Below are 9,307 nucleotides of genomic sequence, written 5' to 3'. Positions count from 1 at the left end.
TCGCCGGATTTTGACCAAGTGGAAGTAGTTAAATGTACGTACGGTGTTTTTCGATATTTATCAATGTTAGAGACTGAATGATTAAATGCTGGAAAGAAACTCATGAAAATACCATTTTATCCTTCAGGTAAGTATGAAATATAAAATCTTTATTAAAATGGAAATCACTAAATCTATTTAAAAGCGAAGAAAGAGAGAGAGAGAGAGAGAGAGAGAGAGAGAGAGAGAGAGAGAGAGAGAGAGAGAGAGAGTTCCTTTATCAGTCAATCACATAAGACGACTTATGGAAACGGGTCGATTTTTCTAATAAAACTGAAAAAAAAACAAACAGCAAAAAACCTTTCTAATAGGAAGAAAATAACAATAATTTATTAATTTAATATGGTTTGTTAAATTATTCGTCAAATAAAGCGATCCGACTCGATTCATTTTCTTTTTAATCGTGACTTTTTCTTGCTAAGAAAAAAAATGATTCACCTCGATGGGATTAGTTACCCTTCAGGTAAGATTTAATTTGTACAATACTTTATTCAAAGCAATAGTGTTGTGTCATAATTGTTTTGATTAAACAATATCAAAGAAAGATATTAAACCCCCAGACCATTATTATTATTATTAGTAGTAATATAAATATTTATAAAACGCCATATATATTATTTATTAAAAAAACAATCATTCTAAAGTGGTGTACAACAAAGTAAATATACATTTATAAAAATATGAAGACAATATAAGGAATAAAATAATATTGAATGATTTAATTTTAGCTGTAACACGTCATTTGATTGGGTAAAAGATTTTATCCATTTTGTATAACAGAACTTGCCTACGTCACAATGAGTTACGTCATTAACGTATTGCTCCGCTTCGCGTTTTATAAAGTGTAAACTGCCCCAAGTTATATTATATCGGATAACTTAAGTTGAAAAGAGCTTCATTTCTTAAATATCATAGGATATTAAAATTTGGTATTTATAATTTGTTTTTAAAAAATTGAAAAGTAGAAAAATGTGATGAATAATAAGTTTTAAAATAAGAAAAAAAATATATAAATACAAAATAGCAGAAAAAAATCTTGATATTTAGATAACAGATTAAAGAGTCACAAATATGCTCTTGCATAAATCAAAATTCCCTAAATGTCTATAATACATTTTTTTGTGACACATCAAAGATGAAAATTGTATCAAATTTCTCCATGAAAAAAAATGGGTTTTAAGATATTTTAAAAAGTGTGAATAGATGGATATGAAAGCAGATATGAAGGTAATAAGGCCAGAGGGATGCTGAACAGCCACATTAAAACGTCTGTTGCCATACATCGATGTCTTTGCAGTTTCAGCTTGTTTGCTGAGCTAAGGGAACGACCAAGTTCATAAATAATGTGCTTCCTTCTGTTACGGGTAAAATGATACTTGCCGCTATATTCTGTATGCACTGCAATTCGGCTAGATCAAATGTATTAACACCATAGAGCAGGGAGTATAGAGCGTTAGCAAAGTCAAGCTTAGACAACATACGAGCAAAATTCCTCCGTAGTCATTGGCCGATTGTAGCAGCATGCACGAGACGCAGATGCTGAGAGACATCAACTTAACACTGGTTGCCTCCCTAATGATGGTGTCACTAAAGTTCAGATAGTAAGATGGAGACGGTGACTTGATGTGTAGGAGCAAAAACTATTAAGTGTGTTTTATCCTCATGAAATTTTAGCATATTGTTGCACATCCGCTGCTCGATTTCTTAATTGTTAACTCGTTTTCCTTACAAGTATAATTTTTAGTATATTGCGTAACAAATTTTTATTACTCGTATATTCTTGTTAACGAATTTTGTTATAAATGATAGAACTTAAACAGGTAAGAATTTTATATGAACAATTACATTTGATTTTGTTTATGCATATATATTTCGAATACTGATTAGTTATAGGAATTAGAATCTAATTTCAGATTTGGTTTTGCTTAACATGCTTTTGTTTAAAGAAGTATCCTTGACAAAAACTCATGGAAAATGCATGTAATTTCTCATTGGAAGTAGAAAAACAATGTTTAATATTACATTCTAATTTCACTCACTTGGGTAGTACTACTACATATATCACTTTTCTTTTTCTTCTCCGTATTTTCTATTTGTTTTAAAGGTACGTATCAATAAGAAAATGCCCATGACGATTTTTTTTTTCCATTTTTGCTGTTCAATGTATCAGTTCATTCCAATAGTATAGAGAGAGGGGTGAGGAGAGGTAGGATGAATATCTATATTGTGTGATTTATTTGTTTTATATATGCTTTATATACACTGAGCTGAAATGATGTTTATTCTCGGGGATTGTCTTGATGATGGCAAATATGAATAAACAGAAATTAAACTATAGAACAAACTTTCAGAAAACGATGTCCAATGTCTCTGGTTAGTTCAAGCATAGCAATCATGGAAGAAAATTGAAATTTAATCCTCCGAAAACTGTGAGCACAATTTTCAGGTTTTCATTGAAATTGTAACGACTCAGTTCATGATGCATTCATTTATCGGTTCAAACATTTAAAATGCCTTGCTTTTTAATTTAGTAACAATTTTGTTTATCAAGGTCATTATATGTGGTTCACAATTTTGTCTAAAATCTATAAAATATTCAATTTTGTCTAGAATATAGAGATGATGTCCTGCATGCCAGCCTCAGGTTTTTGTTTTGTGTTAAATAAGTATAATAAGTTCTACTGTAATTTTGGAGGCAGAAAAAATCTTGAAATTGTTCATGTATTTATTAACACGTATTTAGTCTGCACATAACAAATTTGGTTATTTACATGTAACAATAACTATTCAGCGTACCATTTACTTGTAAGCCTACAATTATTTTTTTTAATTTTAAAATTACTCTTCTCATATATAATTTCAAAAGTAAAACGAAAAGGGCTTCTTTTACAAAAATTATTTGATTTCATTTCAATGGTGATCATATGATTATTATTTTGTATATAAGACTAAGTATTGTTTTAAAAGCCATTCTTATGATAAAATGCATCTTTTAAAACATTTTCAAAGCAAGGATCATTTTAAAGTTAGAGAATCAATTTCGTTTCATTTATAATAAAGATGTATAATGTATTTTAGGCATCATGATTGTGATAAGTGCTGTTGTTCTAAAGGTGTATTTTGTCCTAGTATTCAGCCGTCTCGATTAACATGAGGTATGTATATGAAAAGGGGGCGTACAAGGCGCTTTAATACGAAATATCAATAAATTTTCATCAAAAAAAATGTTCACGGAAAAGATATATTTTCCAAAAATGTGTTGTTGATAAAATCAACATTAACAATTTTGATTCATTTTTATTGATTTACTTATTGACTGATTTTATATGATTTTTAAAGCAATTTCATTTAAGCAAAGTTTGCGGAGAATGTTTCAAATAAAAATTGTTAAAAGTCTCTATTTTTTGACTCGAAAAAGAAATAATCATTTTATAATTTTTGGCATCCAATTCTATCTGAAAATTGAACATTTCGGGGGAAATGATACGCCCCAAAAAACTTATTTATTTGAAATCCACACTGACAAACGAAAACGATAATAATAATGGGTAGTGAAGTGCTAACTGCTTGCAAAATTAAGTCTTTCCACGATATCTTGGCAGAGTACAAGTCATATGCATATGTGAAGTTATTATTATTTTTTATTATTAATTTAAGTGAAAAAAAAGTCTAGTCAGTGGTTCAACATAATATAGGAACCCAATCTGCAAATAAATATATGATATTAACAGCAAAATTTTACTTTTATAAACCTTCAAAATTGAGAAAGGTCCTAGAGGATGCAAGAATATTCTCATCTTGTACGCTTCCACGTGCACTCCTTCATGACATTTTCCAATTCTTCTAGTGTCGAATCAAGTTATCAATATCTGACATTATGGAACAAACATTAATTTTTGAACTCCCCTAATCAAAGTTTGTGCCGCCTCAATTGTTTGAGAAACAAACCCATGCATAAATGAAGCAACCAAGAAAATCAGTTACAAACAGGTTGTCAGTTCTTATTATACCAGAAAACTGATGTAAGAAATACGTCAGGTATTTTAAAACCCGTTTTCTTTCTTATTTTTACTAAATAAATGCTTGCATAATGAAATTTAAAGAGAATTGTTCCCGATCATGATAAGGGACAAACGGCGGACGTCACCGATCGGAGAAAGGGATGTTTACTCCTCCATGTCACCAATATCCCGACTCTGAAGTTTTAGAGGTATACAAGTGTTTGTTTGCTTTGCTGCTTAGTTGTATTGCTTGAATAATGCTCGTTATTCCAATACTTGATTTTAATTTATTTCTTTTTCCCAAGGGGTTTTGTTTTTCTTTGCCGATGAATAGAATCCTGAATGCCATCTGGAAATACATGTATTCGATACACAAGAGCATGCTCTACATAGAAACAATTTCTAAAATAAGGTTAATTATTGACAAAGATGTTTATAAACAAGAATATCAGAAGTCTCGTTTAAAGTCATCAGTTTTAAGTTCTATGGCCGATTCAATGACCTTGTCAGCAAATTTAATTTATCACTGAGTCAAGAATAAATGCTGCCTGAAGTTTTTCATACTTATAATATTGTTAGGTCATTATTAGCACACTGAATTATTGACAGATTTTCCGCTATTTCCAAATCATGACAAGGAGCACAAGGAGGGTTTGACCTGTCGGCAGGGGATGCTTAATCATTCATGGCATCTGATCCTACCTCTGATGTTTTAGAAGTCTGTGTTTGCTCTGCTCCTATTTTGTATTGTATTGTTTAATGGCCTTTGACCTTGAAAACTGTTCGTTATTTCCATATATTTCATGTACAAACATCTGGCATTATATTTGCCTCAGTTTTGAATAAAAATCCACCCAGTTTAAAATCTAGAGATCCAGAATTGCAGGATTGTTCTTTAGCAGCCCCAGACGACACACCTCAAAATCCTGTGTGAGCATTTTATCTACATGTACTTTTGTACCAGATTTGTACTGAACGTTATTTAACTTCAATAAGTTTTGAAAGTTTATATTTATTATAAATAATAAATTTTCTTTCCTTGAAAGATTCAACTTCTTTTCTCTAAATCTAATTTCTATCAAAACTATCCATTATTTAAAGGTGTATATTAGAGAACTACTGGATCAAAACCAGGCGTGAAAATATATGGATGAGCAGTATTAAATCAGTGATTAAATACAAAAAATTATCTGAGACCAGACATGAAAAGAAAAGAGGAACACGACTGGATCAGTGATTAAATAAAAAACATATTCCCGACCATGCGTGGAAAATATGAACATATTTGGTGAGTGATTTGAAACAAAATTTTATTCTAGACTAGGCGTGAAAAGATATGAATGAGCACTATTGGATCAGAGATTAGATACATAATTTTATCCTAAACCAGAGGCGTGAAAAGATGTGGATGAGCAGTACTAGATTGGTGATACAAAATGTCATCCTAGAAAAAGCGTGATGAAATACAGATGTATGACATTACATCCAATGCGTTTTCAATCCGTAGCCCGTCTTCTATCAACATGTTGCTTGACTGTTTGGCGTTTAGACTTTATAATTTATTTTTTACAACATTAGTTCTTCCATCGTTTTATTATTTGGCTTTATTGTCAGCCTATATTTTACGTAAATTTGTTATTCATACTTTTTCAAAAGTTTATTTTCTGTATTCTTTCCTTTATTTTAGTTCAATTAAGTTGTATAATTTAACACACTTCCTCGCATTTTTACACTTTATTCTAAATATTTAAAACATATATATACATAAAATTTAAAATTAAACATACAGGAGCTGGGAGTATTGAATATTATAAGAATAGCTTGGGCTGGTCAGAAAAATTTCGGACAATATCATTTATCAACACATAATGAGTTTAAATATTTACTTTGTTGGTGTTTTTTGTTTCATAATTTATCAAAGAAACTTATAATGCATTATTCTAAAATTATCATGTTTTGTTTTCCACGGAGCACATTTACAACATTGCAACTTCAAAAACATGACGTTATGAATTTCTCTAAAATGCTCTACCTTGACATTTCACACAAGTCTAGCAGGATGACGTCACACAAACTCTTAAAAAAAAACTGAATTTACCACTTTGCACTTAGATGACTAATAACTGTTTTAGTGGCATTCATGTATACGTTGTAAGTTCCAGTTTTTCTTTATAAAATTAAGCAACAATTATAATTATGAACGTATTAATTGTCTTCGTTTTGTGTCGTTTTACAGAGTTATGACTACCCACATCTGTACATTTTAATCAATTCCATCCAGTAAAGCACTTTCAAATTTTGAGTAAATTCTAATGATATATAAAATATTTTATATTCAAACCATTCAAATTTACTATTCTTTAAATATGTCTACAAGATTTATAAATAATATGACAGATAGAAGTCTTCGAAATTTTCGGAAAGCCCTTGTATTGATATCTAAAGACGAGAACAAATTGTGATTAACATGTATCTTTGAGTCTATCTTTTCATATATGCGGTTAGTTTAGCCATTCCCTTCTATACAATAAAGAATCTGGGAGGGGGATAAGATGAATCAAATGCCCATGCACAATTTTCGGCTTTGCAAGTACAGTTATTGGAAATATCCAATTTTTCCAGATTTACCTAGGCATTTAAATGTTTACAGTAGTTATCAAAATTATACTAGATTGTAAACAAGCTGAACATTTGACTTTCATTTTCTGCCACATAATTTTCAACATGAATAGGGACTTTCATTCTGCAATCTACATATTGAGTTTAACACGTATTGTGGAGATATATAATTAAACTGTTTACACGGTATGTAATGATTGTTGGGATTATTTGGTTTAGAAGCATTTGTAGTCAAAATAAGTCTAAACGGGAATGCCCGGTTGTATTCCAATATTTATCATAATTTGTACATACGTTTTAGATTGTTTACTGTAAATGGGTTCGTTATTTCATAGATACAGTGTATATATTATTATTTTTTTATTTTAAAAAAGATTTATTTCTACAGCAATTGAATTATAAAGTAAAACGATACCAAAACCAAAATTTAAATAAAATCAAAACATCAGAACATGATTCGAACACTTCTAATTAAACGTCCCGTTTAAAGAGTTCCTCGATAACCTCTACTCCTCGCAGTCACATATGGCCATTGAAATAGCATACAGTTCTCCATATTTAGCACGTGTAATTGGACTTATTTTCTAAGACCACGGTGAAATTTTAAGTAAGTATAAACTTATTTTTTTATGTATAGTGGATCTTTGTACCAAATTTTTGCAAGTGTAAAAAGAAACGTCTCAAATTCTTTCCATTGTCTTCATTATTCGTTCTCCAAACAAAAAGAAGAAAGAAATGGTACGATGACCCACTTTATTCAAGAAATGTGGTTATAGCATCCAATTATCAGAATAGAATTTGCAGGTAATATCAATTTTGTATGTAAATGGAAAAAAAGCAATACATCTGTACATACGAGGGTTGTTCGGAAATTATTGAGACAATTACATTAACTCAATAAAGGACGGAGATAACTTCGTGAAATATCATCAACATTTCATGAAGAACGAATATTACGTTTATGCAAAATTTCTAATTCCTATAACAAAAAGTAAAGTTTCAGTGAAATGATAAACATGCATATGTCTATCGACCCGCAGCAGCATCGCTACGTCATTTAACGTCACGTCAGCCGGAGATGTTTTCGCATGTAAAACGACCGGGAAGCGTTTAATACTTTTCCTTCTTTGCTATTACATATAACATTACAAAAACCAAACAGTCTCTTTTTTTAAACTATTTTTTTAAAAATATTGCTGCTGCTACCCTAGTGTAAAATTTTCATTTGTGGGAAAGGATGACTTAGTATCACGCAGTGCCGATTTACGCAACGCGGGTTAACGATATTAATACCGTAAGTATATTAATATCGTACGTAATCACTGATAGTCGTCCGGAGGTTTTGATTAACTCCTGTTAAATTAATTGAAAAAAAAAATGTATACCCAATGAAATAACAAACCCTGACACATTATTTTTTTCTCGTTGTTATTGTTTCAGCAGGTTTTTCAGTCTGGAAAAGAGTTCTACATTGCGCTACACAAAATTTTAGTTATATTGGCTGCTCCGCCCTAGACGTTAAAATCCAATTTTCCTTTCTTAGAAGATTTCTCTACCGCGCGTAATTTTTTTCATGATCTCCGTATTCCAGATCAAAATTCTTACAAAGTTGCACAACATGAATTTGAAATAAAGCTGAAAAATTACACTCATAATCTGAATTATTTTCGCTCTTATTATGGCTCCACAAATAGTTAAAACGTCGGTGATACATATTTATAATATTTGAATTCGTGTCTGCTCCGGGTACCCCTACCATTGATGCACATATATACTATTGTACAGAAAATATTTAACATTTGTAAAATATTTTTTGCTTTTAATAATTCTCAGTGTATGTCAAACGTTTATGCAAATTTTCACCGAAAGACGTTCATTAGAAAGCAAAATATACACAGTGTCTCAATAATTTTCGAACAGCCCTCGTAAATTAAACAAAACGTAAAATTTGTGAAAAATGAATTTCTTGATTTTTATCGACCGTAATGTAGGCATATAAATCGGCTTATCCTCCCAGTTTCTTTCTTTCATTTTTTTTTTTACAAATTGTGTTGAAATATATCATACATATAAAAGCTTTTAGTAGTGCTAAGGGATAAATGATTTTTTTTTTATTCCAAAGAAGAAAAGTGTTGAAAAAATTATTGTAAAAAAGTTATATTTACAAATACGTAAAACATATCGTGACATCAACACAAATGTTATTGCAAATACGCCATAAATCATGTATTTGAAAATCAGAGATTAAAGGATAGCATCGAAAGAGGGCGTTACATGTCATTCAACGGATGTAATTCAACGGATGTTCACTTCATCTACATAGAGTTTTGTCACATGACGATGTTACAAACATGATGCCAATCTTCAATATGAAACACTTGTTAATGCGGAATAAATTTGTAATTCAAAATGAACACCAGAAGATTTTATCTTTCAGTGTTGCAAACAAATGAGAGAAATTTTAGCTACATTTTCAAGTGTTCAAATTATTTTGAAATATACATTTTCCCGCAAAAGTTTCATCGGAGAACTCGGTTACCATCTCCCTTCCAATAAATTGCAATTTATATGCAAATATTACCTCTTATGACGTTACGCGCGATGTTGGTGCCATTTTACAATTTGAAAATCTGACCTATGAAATTCTT

The 9,307-nt window shown here is 30.5% G+C and overlaps 1 long non-coding RNA gene across 1 annotated transcript; it reads left to right on the top strand.

The window, feature by feature from the left end:
• The first annotated feature begins 3,128 nt into the window (after positions 1-3,128).
• On the top strand, positions 3,129-6,170 carry LOC134268671 (uncharacterized). Its single transcript, XR_009992417.1, has 3 exons — positions 3,129-4,249; positions 4,346-4,452; positions 4,650-6,170. It is a non-coding gene; the product is annotated as an uncharacterized LOC134268671 (long non-coding RNA).
• The last annotated feature ends 3,137 nt before the right edge of the window (positions 6,171-9,307 follow it).

Source organism: Saccostrea cucullata, unplaced genomic scaffold (assembly GCF_032062105.1).
Source record: "Saccostrea cucullata isolate Sc308-1 unplaced genomic scaffold, CSIRO_AGI_Scuc_v1 ctg8765, whole genome shotgun sequence".
NCBI lineage: Eukaryota > Metazoa > Mollusca > Bivalvia > Ostreida > Ostreidae > Saccostrea > Saccostrea cuccullata.
Note: the sequence above shows the minus strand (reverse complement) of the source record. Positions and strands in the feature narration are given on the sequence as shown.